At 47.4% G+C, this 17325-nt stretch overlaps 1 protein-coding gene across 3 annotated transcripts in view; it reads left to right on the forward strand.

The window, feature by feature from the left end:
• LOC135918808 (uncharacterized) overlaps positions 1-17325 on the forward strand; it is a 124354-nt gene that overhangs the window by 42336 nt on the left and 64693 nt on the right. The window lies entirely within an intron of this gene.

The raw sequence follows: 17325 nt of genomic DNA on the forward strand, positions 1-17325 counted from the left end.
GTACCTTGCCCCACAATTGTGGAATTCTGAAGGTTTGCAAACAAAGCTTTGCTTTCAAATCCACCTGCTCATGTAATACAAGCACTGATCGAAATAACCGTCATACAAAAATAATGGGGAAATCAATGGCCTGTGAAAAGTGCAATTTGTATATTGACACTATTGACATAATAGGTGCCATACCGGCCTCAAAACTGTACTGGACAGTAGTTTGTTTCCTATGTGAAACACAAGCTTCCATTACATGCTGTGCAGATAACCAAGCTCAGTTGGTTTTGACGTGGTAGACAGCATTCACTGTAATCTGTTCTTGATTCTAAAAAAAGTGTCAAACACCATCTCTTTTTCAAAGACGTCATGGGAATATTTGGCGACACCTTTTTACAGCCCCTCATAATGGAAGTGTGGCCAGCCAGCCTTGCTTGGATGCCTTTATAGATTTCTGTTCCTGATCATTGTGTGCTGTCAAGTAGCTAAGATCTATGCAACTGGTGCGAGGCATTACGTGATTCTATAGTCGGATGCAACTTTAGAAGACCGCGGAATCTGCACTTTAAAGGCAGGTGAACACAAGCCTGCACCAATGGGCATGCACTATAGACTGACGTCGTGCCGCCGGACGCACTAATACTCGCCCGTTGTAGAAGGGCTATTTCTTTAGACGTGGAGGCAATCGGCTGCTGCGCTTTGGTTATCTGGGTGGGGCCTCTCCTGTCTTCTGAAGTTGTATCCGACTGTAGAGAATGCCACTTTTAATACGACACAAAAGGACAAAGTGTACAATTATTTGGCCTATGAAATGCATATATCAGAAGTGAGCTATGCAAGGGCTCAAGCTGCGTGAAAATGTGTACATGCAAATATATGACATTGGTAAAGAATATGTGGTATCGTACATGCATGTAATGGCACGTTTGAATCGGGGAGTGTTGCAGTCATATGCACACTCTATATGTGATAGCATTATTAAGCTCCTGCTGTTCCTGTATTTTCATTGTGAATAACACACGCCGTTCATCTTGTGGCTAATCAACACGCAGTGTATTCTTGCACATAGAAAGTACAAGCAGCGCAATGACGTGTATGCTGTATTAGTGTATTTTTCACTTACATGGTCCAAGAGTGGCACAGGTTGTCTTAAGTTTTTGCCTATTTTGAAGAGACACCAAGTGCGTGTTACAAGCTTCCTAATATGTACGGCACAATGTTTATTGCAATAATTTTATTAATGTTCTTGAATAATAAACAAAATAATAAGCTCCTTTAAAAGGTGTCTCATGGGGGCTCGACTGGAGAGCAGTGAGGGCACCAATACTACTGTTGCAGAGCAGCCCTCTGGACCTCTGTCACACTCTCAAGAGCACGTACCTGGCGCTCGCCTATTGCCACCAGGCGGTTGAGTGCCTCCAGCAGCAGCATGTATTAGTGCAAAAAATGGAATTATTGGAATGAATCAACCGCATATAAACCATTATTTACAAAGAAAAATGCTCATTGCACTATTGGTACTAAATGTCCTTAACTGTGGAAGCCTTTGGTGCAATATGCATAACAAAACGATGTGTTGGGACAACGTTGGTTTATTTTTCATAACTGGGGTTGTCTTTTTCAGAGCCAGTTGTCATGTTGATTAGTGCACCAGCAGCTGAGGTGTCCCCGCGCATTAACGACTCTCTACTGTCGGTGCCCCAAACCTATTTTTCTTCATTGCAAAACAAATGTCTCTCCCTACAATCCCGTCTTAAACGAGCTGATTGCATCCTATGACTACAAACATCATATTTTTGTCCCATTACGCAATTTTCTACCATCCTCGGCTGCAGTTCTATCTCCTTGGTATCCATTCTGTCACGCTTATGTAATCACCTAATATCAATTGGGAACAAGTGATTGAAGACGTGCATGGCCTGCCGGCCGATTCCATTTTTTTCCTAATCTCAATTAGCATATCAGTTGCCAAGGTTTACTACGCCACTGTCTTCCTGCCTTAATGCTATCTCCAACAATTCTTCTTACTTCGCTTACTTCCTCGACTTCTCATGTTTATTAGTTAACCTTCACGTTTATGTCCCAAATTGCATAACCGGCAGAATTCAATGATTCTAAACTTTTTCCAAGGATATCGGTAACGTGGCGATCACGATTCGGTAATGTCTTCCATGTGCTGTTCAACCCATGAAATTTTCGTATAAGTTTCCTGCTTTATATCAGTACCTGCTATTGACATTTCACTGGGATAAAGATATGCTTCGATAGATTCTGCGGGCTTATTGTCACTCATGAATTTCTTTTATCTCACCAAGTTAGTAAATGTTACCTTCATCTTTTCCCTATTTTCCGGGCCCACGTGCATGTAATAGCACCAAGAGTCATTGGTTCTCAATGCGATTTTTAAACTGCTGGATATTCCGCTCGTTACTACGAAAGTAACTTAATTTGTGCAGTATTATTATGCGAAATATGAAACAGTAGAAATACACTCATTTGCAGTTTGTCGATGTCTCCTTCACTGCGTTGGTAGTGAGATCCATTTTCGGCGCCACCACCTTCTCGCATCGTATCTATATAGGTTGTCTTAGGTTTGGACAAACTAAGTAATATTCGTGACGCTCACAGTCACACAGAATGGAGGAAGTCGGCGCACTCGCAGAAGCAGCACCGGACAAGTTGTTTCTTCAGCATTGCGCCGTGAAGAGTAGGTTCGCGTTGCGATCTGTAAAATCACGGAAGCTATTGGCAGTCTTGCGGGGTGCCCGGAAAGATTGCTCACGGAGGAACAGAACTATTCAAGAAATAGTTGTCATCGTCGAGCCTGATCAAAACGTCACGGACTGCAAGCTCGTTTTACGAGTTTGTTTACACTGGGCCTCTTCGATGTTTAGCCGCCGTGCTCGCCCGGTGAATTGATGTGATGTCGCCGCCACAGCGTTCCCTCTTGGTATAATGCCAAGCGTACTAAATTACAAATTAGTCTAATACAAATTCAGTGTACATCTGGTAAGCTTTAAAATGCTTCTAAACCACGTTAAAGTAACTAATGGTATTGTACTAAATGGATTATTTTTATAACTTGCTTGTGCATGTAATGCAGTCGGTGGAACGACAAACAAGTGAAGGAAGGCACGACCATGCACCGACGGTATGATCACGTGAGCCCCTGTTAGTCGACCGCCCCGAAGGCAACGACCAAGGAATTGTAGCCACCCAGAGTGAATCCAGATAAGCCAATGAAATCGGAGTCTTGTCGAAGGATACACAGTGTCTCGGTACCATTTGTGCTTTCATCTTGGGGTATTGCCGCCAGAGCTCGTGAAGATACCGAGTTTCGCCGAACTCGGTGCATCCTGCATAGCACCCCAAATATATTTTAGTGACCGTGATGCCTACAGTAGAAAAGCTGTGAACGGGGAAAGTAACTTTTATCGGCTAATTTTGGACCCACAAAAAAAAGTTGCAATGAAACCACAACGAAAGCGGAGAAAAGTCGGTGATTGTCGAAAATATGATCAGCTGGTCAAGCGCGTCGGCTTCTTTATGTGAGTCGTCGAAGCTTCCAGATTAATCGCTGGGGCCCGAGTGTCTTTCAGAAACTACGATACAATTCGTGTCGCGCATACATGTAATCAGATTACGCAAGGCTCGGTGGCAGTAGACACCGGGTATAACTATCGATAACACTCCAGAAACTTCCGATACATGCAGGCGCGTCCTACGCTAAGTGTTAACATTTGTTAAACGGTTAAATTCTGTCACCTGATAAAGATAAACAAGTACACGTGTCAATAGTGTCTCATCTTCTAGTCAATGTTTACAAGAAGTGTACATGCTATATGCTCAGCTGGCTTCACCCTATGAAGCGTAGACTGTTCCTAACTGCAAAGATGTCGACAAATTAGTTACAACTGAAGAACATGCAGTGATATTCCTCTGCTATATTGAATTTGAATTACTTTCAGAATTATTACCTACTTGTCTATATCCTCTAAACGGTCACTTTCGGTATTCGAGGAAGATCTGCAAAGACAACTTACTATCCATATAGCGTGATCTGCGCTTCGATATGTAAAGCGCTGCTCCGGTGTGATGCCGTAATGCAAAATACTTTCACAGAAGCCTTTCATAGAGTTCACTTCTACTGTTTGTTTAAATTGCTAGAGCAGGCTCCTTTCTACGTATAAAGCAACGCCTCCTATAGCTATATGCCTGGAACGTCGCTCTCTTTTCCATAGGGAGCTCTCTGCCGAGTTTTGCGACCATGCGCCGCAGGACGGCGCGCGCCACCGTACCGGTCCCCATGGCAACCACTGCCGCCGCCGCCGAAAGCTCACGACGCGCCAGCCACTTGGCTGCCGACGTCGCTCCCGGCTGGCTCCCGGTAGCCGCGCCACCGGCGTGTTTACAAGGGCTGGCCGCAAGAGGCGCTCGCCACCGTACCAAAAGGAGGAGAGTACAGGCGAGGGAAGGGCAGCGCGTTTGCGGCTCACGTTCCAGGCATTGTATATTATAGGAAGCGTTGGTATAAAGGAACTGATGATTGGAAAAATGTTTTTGGAGACGTTGATGGAATTGAAATGACCATGATTTATGGTGATAAGAATCCAGCACGCTGTTAGGTATTTAGGTAGGAAATATAACTTTAAATTGGTAAAGAAAGTCCGAAACACGAGTAAGTGGCGAGGCCTGGTGGCGAAGTATTGATACTTCAAAATATAGTCAAGAGGTTACCGTACGTTATTCGACTGCCTCAAGTACAGTATAACTACTGCTTAAAATTGCAGTTAGTATATTATTATACACGCGCCTTATTCTGTGCGTATTACAAAGTAAGCAAACTCCACGATAACAAGCGGCACTCGCGTCGTCCCACATGCATGGCGGCGTGCATGCTCTTGTACGCGCGCGAGTATAGCTCGAGTTTGCAAATACCCAGAGTGTTATGATCTCCTTGCGATACAAGGTGCCATTGACAAGTTTTCTCGTAAATGGGTGCATTTTTTACCATCATGTCACCGTCTTTGTAACACTGCACACACGCCAAGTTCTCTGCCAACCATCCGCACATTGTCGCCGTCGGTACAATGTGACAGAGGCGCCAGACAGAGACAGAGAAGAAAAACACTGTAACCTATAGTCGGCAAAGCGAAATTGGTGTCGGGTTGGCTTAGCGCGAGGGCGCATTTACCAATCGGCATTCTCCAGGCGCGCTCTTTGTGGTAGGGATGGTGGTCTATAGTGTAACGCGGATTCGTCGCTTCCGCTGCCGCTTCCTTTCATCGAAGCATGACGTTCGGGTGCTACTTTATAAGGATCTAAAGCTAAAATCTTTAGTCGCGCCTACTCACGTCTTCGACAGATGACATCGGAAATCAGAAGCGCATGCTTGGCTACAGCAACACGAACTACGTATCACATGTAAAAGCGTTTCGTTTTTAATTCGCTTGGTGCCGTTTGGACTAGCCAAATAACAAAGCAGTTAGACAGGAAACCGCAAAAACGCGCAGCTATTAATCCAGAAACACTTTAAAACTTTCTAAAACATCAATCGCACGAACGTCGGCTTGATAAAGAAAATGATACGTTCTCACACCTACGGCCGCACTTGTCGACTGCCTCCCATTACTGCCGGCCTATAATCACTATCACAGTTTTCGGCATGCTTCCAGAGTACCACTTCATCCTCACAGCAGATCGAAAATTTCTGTAAAAGAAATGTTCCACGGCGTTTGGGGTTTACTACTTCCTGATTAGATGCTCAGGACTGTAAGCTATACATGGCATTAAAAAAGCGGTTGCCATGAAAATTGCTGTGTCTCTTTAAGACTTCTCAATGACAAGTATTTGCTGTGCTAAGGGTGTGTTGCAGCGTTGCTTGTTAAAGGATCCCTGCAGCACAAAATTATTTCACTTGTACTAATAAACTACCCTTCCGTATTATCAAAAATCATGTTTTACCGCAAGAAGCCTCTTGGTGAGACAATAAAGAAGCAAAAGCGAAAAGCGAGTGGCGACGCCGGCTTGAGTGTTCCGCGCGAACCCGACCGTAAATTAATGAATTTGGATGGCGTCTGCTAGAGGCCTAATTAAAGGATCATCAATAAAAATGGGCGGAATCATGTTATAAATGAGCCAAACAATAAACCTGACAAGTTTCGCAAACTTTTATTTAACCACCATGGCCCAAATACCGAAACATTCCTTCATATTTTTGACGTCACAGTCACATATTACCGCAGAGGCTTGAACGAAATTCGAAAAAAAGAATATTTCACATTCAGTTTCTTTTCATATCGTCGACATATCTTTGAGAGAATAAGAACAATAGTTTCGGAGAATATTTCATCAGTCTTAGTTAAATTAGTGTTTCTTTTAGGGTCTACTTAATACTTCGCTCTCCCAACCAATTTAACTTGGGTGAGCAGTACTTCAATAATAGCCTTTGTATCCACCTTTTCAGTTCTGTTTATAACTAATGTAAAGGACTATCATACAGGAGCATAAATTTCATTAGCTCAGCCTGCTATCTCTGAGATTCGTGTGCTTCTATAAGCCCCTGACGTTTGCTATTAATGCGCTGGGAAGAAGAGCGTGTAGGTTGCCCTGGCCACGAAGGGTTTTTGTAAGCGTTCTTGAGTAAGCGGTTTTTGTTAGAAATTCAAGCTTGTTGTGTTCTGCTACTGGCGAACAATGCCAACTGTTTTGTAGGAACATAATTGCACCACAACCTTCCGTATCTTGGGATACATCTCTCTCTGTAAAGGATTTGCAACTCTCACTCCTGGCAACTTGTCGGACAAATATGTTGCGAAACTAGGTCATGTGAGGTGCGAAATCTGCTCATATTTAGTCGTGCTGAAGGTCACAATGTATATCGTGCGACACATTCCATGTGCGCCCTTCAGGTATTCCAGTGCTCACGTCTATGGCATCAGCTTATACATAGAGCTTTTCCATTTTTGTTTTGAGCTCGCAATGCTGCTCAGTGCGGTGTGATAACCTTCTCATACCGTTTGAACGTAGTCGTCTGGGATTAACTGCCCTCTTATTAAGGCAACTTCTTTTCCGGTTGGTTTTCTTTGGTGAAGTCGTGAGCCCATTTTAGTGTAAAGAGTTGCAACTGCGTAGAGTTAGGTGCCTTCTAAACATTGTGGTGTCAATGAGTGTCAGAAGTGTGCCAGCAGAAACTGGGGTTTTTCTCAGAGAAGTGGTTTAAATTGTTAACCTTTCTAATGCTGCGATTTACCCTACAATTTATATTCAGTACTTCCCTGAACCAAGCTGTCATGGATCTGTGGAAGTACTTTTGCCAGTTCCCTTATATCGTTGAAGAAATGTTTCGCACTGGTATACGTATTTATGTTCTGAAGCGATTCCTATGAACACACATTCCTTCTGGGGGACAAAGGGCTTTCATGAAAGTAGGTTCAGCAACATTTACAGTGGACGTGTGGTTATAAGTAGAGGAATGTTTTTTTATGTGGTCTTTGGCCTGAGAAAATTTTCAATTGTAGATTCTCAGACTCTGGGCTCCTTTGAGACACCTTGAGAGAACACTCAAAACATCGACACAGGGGTGTTTATTCCTGTGCGCGCAACAGGCGGGTGCCTAGGATGCCTAGCAAGAGCTCACCTTGTCGGGCCACAGCTCACTGCGCTTCGCCAGCGCGTTTAATCATGCGGCCACAGACTACGTGTAGATGGGCAGGAGACAGCAAGACACGCGTTGGCTGAATATGAGAATATCATGCCACCACTTCTGACATCCCGGGAAGTTGACTTGGCTGAGGGGTCACTTGGCTTATTCACCTGCTGCAAGCAAGGAAGCATAGTCTGGCTTCGTCTACCCGCAGTCACGCACCCTAAAACTCTCAGCTCTACATCAAACATTAGCCCAATCTGTGTTTTGTTGCGGTAACATACACACAGTGGCGGCGGGCGTCACTGTTTGAGCGTCGTGAATAATTATCTCGTGATAGCTGCCCCAGCTCGCGAGTCCACGTTATTGTTCACAACGTAGCCGCCGCGCAGTGACCCAACTGATTTAAAAGTTTAATTATGGGGTTTTACGCGATCTGATTATGAGGCACACCGTAGCACGGGACTCCAGCAATTTGGACCACCTGACGTTCTTTAACGCGCACCTAAGTACCCACGGGGGTTTGCGCATTTCGCCACCATCGAAATGCAGATGCCGTGGCCAGCAATACATCCCGCGACCTCGGGCTTAGCTGCCCAACACCGCTGCCACTAAGCAACCACGCCAGGTTGAGGCAGCGGAAGTTCAGGCAAGAACCTAAAGAGGGTCTGCTATTAAGGCATGCGCTGAATACCGCGTAGTTATATGCCGCGACGCCGTGGCGGACAAGCTCAATAAAGAGAGCTAATCTTGAAACACTTTTGCAATGCGCCATTAAGGAAGGGGGGATGCATGTGATCGTACGGCAAAGATAGCCATGTTGCATTTCACTGCTTTCGGAAACAAGCAGGTGACACCCATCGGAGAATGACTTTGGGAAAAAGGTGACTCACCCAACGCTGGTTTGTTAGAAACACTTCACTCGGGATGACTTCATTTTCCTGTCAAATAGATAATTGCTATACTTATATACTTTAAATATCGTGCGGATGCTTCAAATCGTGGACTGTGCCACCATTTCGACAGATGCTTGATAAAATTATAGTGATGCAGGCTAAGCCTAATTTTGTTTTATTAGTTTACGTTCCCACCCGAGCTTTACTGTTACATTGCTTTAAGGAGAATCAATATTCTCGTTATTGCACTTTTGTCCACAGGCACAGTAGCAGGGAACAATACCTAACTTGGAAGGTCTGGAGCATATCATGGCACACGTTGTACCGTGATGCGACAGTTCATCCTGATATTTTTTAAAATATTTTTTCGCTATAAGTAGATAATGTTTTCTCATTCAACGCAGCGAGTACTGAGTTTATTAGATTGCTAAAATTTTCGAAGTAATTACAAACAAGTCTCGTTCGAGCTTCGTTCCAGCTTTGAGCTTTAAACCTCCGCACAGCGCCTCTGCTTTGCTTTTCGACGCTGTGCATGGAGCTAAATGCCTTCACGACTGATTCAGTTCGTTTCGAAGCGCTGCATTTACACAAACACAAGTTATTTGATTCGAAACAAGCCATGGATAAATTTCAAAAACTTTTTCCAAAGAGTGTTTTTCGCGTCGATTGGCCGTTGTTGTCTGCTCAGGACCTCACGCTTCACAGTAGTTTGAGCTTCTCTACACGCGCAGGATGCTTGCCGAGTTTCCGCGCCCCCGCTCTACTTTGAACACCGCGCACGGCGAACACATACATGCATCAGTCATTGGAGGGGATGAGCTAATCCCGCGTATTGGCGAACGAAAAATAAAGATGCTACACGACTTCCTAAGGGAACTCTCGTTTGCTTTTATCCTAAAAGAAAGCGGCCAGGTAATTTTATCGAATTTAGCCTTATGTAATGAGTGCACCACATACGTATTTAGCTCTTGAAACGATCCCAGACATTACTGTCAGTATATTGTAGAACGCCATGTGATATTCTGCAACACAAATTGCAGAGCTGAGCTGCTGTGAAGGTCAAAAACAGTTAATTATCTTACCTGTAGCACTGGAACAACGCTGCGCTCTAGAAATTGAACCTTGCCGTGAGACCCACTACGCACATGCGCAGACGTGTACCTTGGGTCTTGCTTGCTTGATAGGTTTCTTGGCCTTAAAAAGTGAGATACAACTCGCCAAGGAAGCCAGACTTTTCCACGATTGGAGAAGCGGGTTCACTGATTTCATCGCTCATATCCCTGACACCAATCAAAATCGGCAGGAAGAACACTTTCTCCATCAACAAAGAGCCTATATTTGCAACCAGAATCGATGAAACTCAGCAAATCAGCAAGCGAATGTGTCGTCTTGTCCTTGGAGGTCGCAGCCATCCTTGTTATTTTTTTTTTGGAGAGTGTTGCCATCACAACTCCTGGATTCCCAAGTTACTAATCGAGAAAGAAGGAGCAGAGACTGTGCAACCTATCTCGTCAGCACGTATTGGTTCAGAAAGCCACGTTTGACTAGCACGACAATCAAGGGTTGCAACCAGCCATGGTGGCTTAGTGGCATTGGTGTTGGGCGGCTAAGCACGAGGTCGCGAGATCGAATCCCAGCCACGGCGGCCACGTTTTGATGGGGGCGAAAAGGCCCGTGTACATAGATTCAGGTGCACGGTAAATAACCCCAGGTAGACGAAATTTTAGGAGTCCCCCACTGCGCCGTGCCTCATAATCAGATAGTGGTTTTGGAACGTAAAACCCCATAATTTAATTTTTAATGAAAAGTCATTTAATCAATAGTAACTCTAAAGGTTTCGAATACCTATTACAATATCAAATTATGTTTTTATTGCGATAGCAAGTATATGAATACTCCCGGCGAATTTGTGCCTGCACTGTAAATTTTTATATGAACTGCATGTGCGATATGATCGTGTACGGCGCGCCATATAATGGTGGGTGCAAAAAAACGCACGCTAGGTTTGAGGTGAGATGGATGCTGCTTTGATGCGCACAGTCATTTCACCCGCCCACGTTTTGAAGGTCACGTGATCGAGTGCTTGCAAGAAAGGGAGAAGGAGCAGGTGTGCACACTTGACCGTTTCTACACTTTAAAAACAGTTGCACCCTTCCGGGTGTATATTTGACACACAACAATAATCATCATCTGTCTATTCCGCATTTCCTTTCTTTGACGCGCCGACCCCGGTACTTTCAAGCAACGAACGACATGCGCGTTATCAGCATGACATATCATTCCCGACAGGAAAGTAAGGAGTGCAGCGTTTTCAAGAAAGGAAATAAGGGCCATACAGATGGCGATTATCGTTGTGTGGCAAATATACAGTCTAAAGGGTGTAAACTTTTCTTAGAGTGTAGCCGAGACCGTGGCTGCGCACCGCTGTCTACGCAGCTCAACGCATACGCGGCCTACGTACGTTGTTTTCTAGCTTTAATCTGCGGTGGGTGCAGAGCCTGCTCGAGCCGAAATGGCTGGTGGGATCACGCGCGAAGTCTTGCTGCGCACATGTGGTGTCACAATCCTTCACGTTTGGCAGAGGTAAGAGTTAGCATTCGCTGGCCGCTGTCGGCGCTCTTGATCACTCCAGCGTTGAGGCAAAAAATGGTCGGGATCACCCAGTTAGGTCTCGTTATTCCTGTGGGTGCGTGACGCCATGATTCTTAATTGAATTAGCAGCGAATTTCGCCTGCATTTATCGGGCCGAAAGAACTGCAAACATGATTTTTTTTCGTTATCACTTACTTTGGTATCGCTGTGAAGGTTTTACCTTTTTCTGTTAAACTGCAACATGTTTTAGATTAGTAAACAATACTGTTCGAAACAACAGGATGCCATGGACACAGGGATTACTTTCTTGAAGAGAATTATTCTGTGTCGATGATGGGTGTTAAAGAACTTTCTCTCGCCATGCCACACAGGGGAAAACAATATCGGCCTCTCGCTCGGATGACGAGGAATTCGGCGGTATTTGCGAGAGCACACCGCGTAGGAATGCGCCGGTGGGCACGACGCGTCTTTTAGATGCCAAATAGGCTATACCATATCTTAATTCTCGAATGTTTACCTAGGTAAATTACTCACAGGGGACCCTGATCATGAGAATGAAACTTACAGTAGAATAAAAATGGGTTGGAGCGCATTCGACAGACGTTGTCAGATCCTGACTGGAAGCTTATCATTTGTAAGGAAGAAGAAGTGCGCGGTGCCGAGCTCCACAGCCGGGTCACCAGCGCTACTGAAGTGGGGCTCGGGCTAGACGCTGTTCCTGGCTTTGACTGGCTAAGCCTACGCTGTTGCGTCTTCTTGTCCGCGTCCTTTGTGTCGTCTACAACCGTGTCGGACTTCTTTACCATAATTGGTGGAGGCGCTGGGTCTGCAGTCGCGCTCTGAGCAGCCTGGTGAGAATTTTGCCAGCTACATCGAAGATGTCATCGATCTCTGTAAACACGTCGATGCATCCATGACTGAGGGCACTAAAATCAAGCATATCATGAAGGGTATCGACGAGGACGTGTTTCAGATGCTCTATTTCCAAGAGCCCTTCTACTGTTGCCCAAGTTATTGAACTGTGCCAAACCTATGACGAGCTCCGCCGTCAACGCCTCCTCACCCGCAGTCCTGTTCCCCACCAGGAATCGTTGTCCGGCTTGACCTCTCCTTTTCCAGATGCCACCCTCCTCTCGCAAATCAAGGCTTTCGTCCGGGAAGAAGTTGCTCGCCAGCTCTCCCTGATCTCCAACCCACCGGAGTCAAGTTAGTCTCATAGTCCGACCCTACAACACGGTATAGGACAACAAGTGTCCGAGGTCCTTCCTCTGGAACGGGCTCCTCAACTCACCGCCCCATTGACTTACGCCGACGCCGTCGCACGACCACGACCACCGACATTCCGGGCTTCGCCTCCGATGCCTAGCCCTGTTTTTACCCCCACGCCACCACGACCTCCAGCCCATCGAGTAATAAATCCCTGGCGCACACCGGACAATCGGCCCATCTGCTATTCGTGCGGTATTCCCGGACACGTCGCACGCCTGTGCCACCGCCGTCCACTTCATCCACGTGACGACCCATGCACAGCCGCGTACGACCATCCGTCGTCTTACGCTCCAGACCGCGATTTACCCCTTCCCCGCCGAAGCCTTCGCCCAGTTTCCGACCGCCGTTCTCCTTCTCCTCGTCGTCGCTCGCTCTCCCCGATGCGTCGACGCCCCTCTACCGCTAACACGGAAAACTAAGTGGCGCAGTTCCCGAGGCAAGAACTGCGTCATCGTCACAACGCTCAAGCCCTCTTCTTTCTCCGCCGAACGTTATTGATATCGCTTTTGAAGGAGTCTCTGTGCTTGCCCTCATTGACACAGGTGCTGCCATATCTGTAATTGCCGAAAAACTATGCCGCTCATTACGAAAAGTCACGACGCCTTTCTTCGGTCCTTTACTCCGCACGGGCACAGCACAGCACGTCCAGCCGGTGGCTGCGTGCACCGCCAGACTTGAAATTCAAGGAGTGCTCTACGCAGTCGAGTTCGTCGTTCTTCCCCACTGTTCCCACGATATTATTTTAGGTTGGGACTTTCTCTCCCGTCACCAAGCTATTATTGATTGCTCCCGTGCAGAAGTCGCCTTCTCTTCGCTTGGCAATGCCATATCTGATGACGTTTCGCTTTCCGGCACGAAGTTGTCCCTCACTGACGACATCCATATACCTCCGCATGCATCCGTTCTGGCACCTGTATCCTGTTCCGTTGCCTCCAACTCTACCGTACTCTTCACGCCTTCCACTGCTTTCGTTCACCGCCACCTCTCACCACTCCCAACTGCGTTGCTTAGCCTTCAAGCTGGTGCTACTCACCTTCCTATACACAACCACTTCCCATTCCCGATTGCGTTGCTTCGCGGCGAATCTCTCGGCTCTGTGGAGCCTTACGACACCATTACCACGTCGGAACTTTCTGTTGAATCGTCAGAGGTCAACACCCTCTACTCTACTCCCGTTCCTGCCACATCGCCTGAAGACGTTTTCATCCACGTCATCGACAACGCCTTAAGCCCCACGCAACGCCATGACCTTCTCCGTCTCCTCGAGAAATTTCGCCGTGCTTTTGACAGCCATAGCACTTCTCTGGGCTGAACGACGACTGTATGTCACCGTATTGACACCGGTTCTCACTCACCGCTACGGCAGCGACCCTACCGCGTCTCGTCGACAGAACGCCGCGTCATTGATGAGCAAGTAGGTGACATGCTAAAGCGTGTTGTCATTGAACCATCCGACAGCCCATGGGCATCGCCAGTTGTTTTAGTTAAAAAGAAAGATGGCCCGATCCGCTTTTGCGTGGATTACCGTCGCCTAAACAAAATAACCCGAAAGGATGTTTATCCATTGCTGCGGATCGACGACGCCCTCGACAGCTTACAAGGTGCAGAGTTCTTTTCCTCCCTCGATCTACGCTCTGGTTATAGGCAGGTGCCTATGCCTGCAGAAGATAAGCCTAAAACTGCTTTCATCACACCAGATGGCTTATACGAATTTCGTGTGATGCCATTCGGACTTTGCAACGCGCCCGCGACTTTTGAGCGGATGAGGGACTCTATTCTTCGAGGTCTCAAATGGAACACGTGCTTGTGTTATTTGGACGATGTAGTAGTGTTCTCACCAGATTTTCCTACTCACCTTCATCGCTTGGAGCAGGTTTTACGCTCTCTCAGTGACGCTGGCCTCCAACTAAATCTGAAAAAATGTCACTTTGGGGCACGCAAGCTGACAATTCTTGGACATGTCGTGTCGAAGGACGGCGTTCTCCCTGATGCCGCTAAGCTCCGTGCTGTTAAAGAATTCCCGAAGCCAACGTGTCTAAAAGACTTGCGCAGTTTCATTGGCCTCTGCTCGTACTTCCGCCGCTTTATTCGAAATTTCGCTTCGATTATGGCACCTCTGACAGAGCTTCTTCGGGGAGACCCCAATCTTTCCGCGTGGTCCCCGACTTGAGATGATGCCTTCGCGACGCTACGTCGCCGGCTCACAACACCATCGATACTGCGCCATATCAATACAACTGCTCCCACCGAAATCCATACGGATGCTAGCGGTGTTGGTCTTGGCGCTGTGCTCGCGCAGCGCAAGCCCGGTTGCCAAGAATATGTTGTTGCTTACGCAAGCCGTGCTCTGACGAAAACTGAAGCGAACTATTCCGTCACGGAAAAAGAATGTCTCGCGATCATCTCGGCCATCACAAAATTTCGCCCATACCTGTACGGCCGGTCCTTCGATGTCGTTACCGATCACCACGCACTTTGCTGGTTGTCGTCTCTCAAGGATCCCTGCGGCCGCCTAGCCCGGTGGGCACTGAGGCTCCAAGAGTACGATATCCGGGTTGTCTACCGCTCAGGTAAGAAGCACGCCGATGCCGATGCTCTTTCGCGCTCGCCTGTCCACGCCGACATTGTTAGTGTGTCTGTCCTAGACGACCCACTTCTCTCATTCGCTTCTGTCGACATGGCTTTGGAGCAGCGCAAGGACTCCTGGATTTGATCTTTGATAGATTTCATCTCTAATTCACCTGCACGCCCACCATCCCAAGCGTTACGCCGACAAGCTTCGCACTTCACCATCCGCGACGGAATTGTCTATCGCCGTAACTACGGTTCCGACGGCCGCAAATGGCTGCTTGTAATACCCCGGCAGCTCCGCACTGATGTATGCGCCGCTTTCCACGCCGACCCTCAGTGCGCACACACTGGTCTCTTCAAGACCTACACCAGACTACGCCACATGTTTTATTGACGTGGTATGTACACATTTGTGCAAAAGTATATTCGCTCATGCACAGAATTTCAACGCCGCAAGCCTGATCCTTGCCGCCCTTCTGGACCAATGCAACCTCTGCCATGCCCTTCGCGGCCCTCTGACCGGGTTGGGATAGACTTATACGGACCTTTGCCATACACAGCTGCTGGCAATCGCTGGGTCATTGTAGCTGTAGAACACCTCACGAGGTATGCAGAAACGGCCGCTCTACCAGCCGCGACGGCTCGTGACGTTGCTTCCTTCCTGCTTCACCGCTTCATTCTACGTCACGGCGCTCCCCGCGAACTCCTGAGCGACTGAGGTCGCGTCTTTCTCGCCGACGTGATTCAAGAACTTCTCGCTGAATGCCGCGTCATTCATCACTGTACCAGCGCATATCACCCGCATACAAAGGGATTGACAGAGCGCTTTAACCGAAGTCTTGGCGACATGCTTTCGATGTATGTCGCTTCCAACCACACCAACTGGGACCTCAACCTTCCATATGTCACGTACGCCTACAACACGGCACCCCAGTCAACGACGGGCTTTTCTCCCTTCTTTCTTCTATATGGCCGCGAACCATAATTTCCCATTGACACTATTCTCCCTTACCGTCCCGACTTATCAGTGGGTACACCGGCTTCCGAAGCCGCCCGGTATGCAGAGGAATGTCAGCAACTAGCTCGCGCCCTTATAACGCAAGAACAAGCGCTACAGAAATTTCGTCATGACGACAGGCGCCCCCGCCACCAGTTTTCGCCTGACACTCTTGTTTGGTTGTGGGTGCTTCCTACTTCAACACAAGGTGTCTCCTCCAAGTTTGTATCCCGATATCATGGACCTTACCGGGTTCTACGCCAAACTTCTCTGGTGAACTACGTTAGCGAACCTCTGATGCCCCCTATGGACCTGCGCCGCCGAGGCCGGGAAATTGTGCACGTATATCGGCTCAAGCCGTATCACGAGCCCTTCGTCCTCACGACGCCTTAGGCCTCCTGTGCGGCTCCGTCTTCAGCGAGGGGGGAAGTTGTAAGGAAGAAGAAGTGCGCCGTGCCGAGCTCCGTAGCCGGAACGCCAGCGCTACTGAAGTGGACTAAGTGGAAGTCGGGCTAGACGCTGTTCCTGGTTTTGACTGGCTAAGCCTACGCTGTTGCGTCTTCTTGTCCGCGTCCTTCGTGTCGTCCACAACAGTGTCGGACTTCTTTACCAACATTATAATTAAAAAAAGGTATACAATCAATGCATTCTACCGGTGCTGACATAAAGGACAGCAACTTGAGCGCTGACAAACAAGCTCGAATACAAGATAAGGACTGCGCACAGAGCGATGGAACGAAGAATGTTAGGCACACGGTTAAGAGACAGGAAAAGAGCGGTGTGGATCAAAGAGCAAACATGGATAGCCGAAATTCCAATTGACATTAAGAGAAAGACATGGAGCTAGGCAGGTCAAGTTACAGAACCGGTGGACCGTTAAGGTTACAGAATGGGTGCCAAGAGAAAGGAAGCGCAGTCGAAACGATGGAAGACTAGGGGGGGGGGGGTGATGAAACTAAGAAATTCGCAGGCGCTAGCTGGAATTGGTTGACGCCGGACAGGGGTAATTGAAGATCGCGGGGAGGTGTCTTCGTTCTCCACTGGACATAATGTAGGGTGGTGATAATGATGGTGATAATGATGATGATGATGATGACTGCACCTGTTAGAAAACAGTACAGAAGAAAAGGGGAGCGACACTTTAGTACGGGATTACCACCTGGCGTGTGCATAAGCTGGCTGGTGGCGTGCCGGATAAACCCCTTCTCCACTCACGTCTAATATTTTATAAAGGTTTTTCAAAGTTCCTAAGGAGGTTTAACTATATTTTTATTCAAATGACATTTCTCCTGGCAACGACATTTTTCGTCTTATCATGGAACACAAATACCTTGTAGAATAACCTACAATAGCCCCTCCTCCCCTTG

This window comes from Dermacentor albipictus, chromosome 2 (genome assembly GCF_038994185.2).
Source record: "Dermacentor albipictus isolate Rhodes 1998 colony chromosome 2, USDA_Dalb.pri_finalv2, whole genome shotgun sequence".
NCBI classification, from domain to species: Eukaryota; Metazoa; Arthropoda; class Arachnida; order Ixodida; family Ixodidae; genus Dermacentor; species Dermacentor albipictus.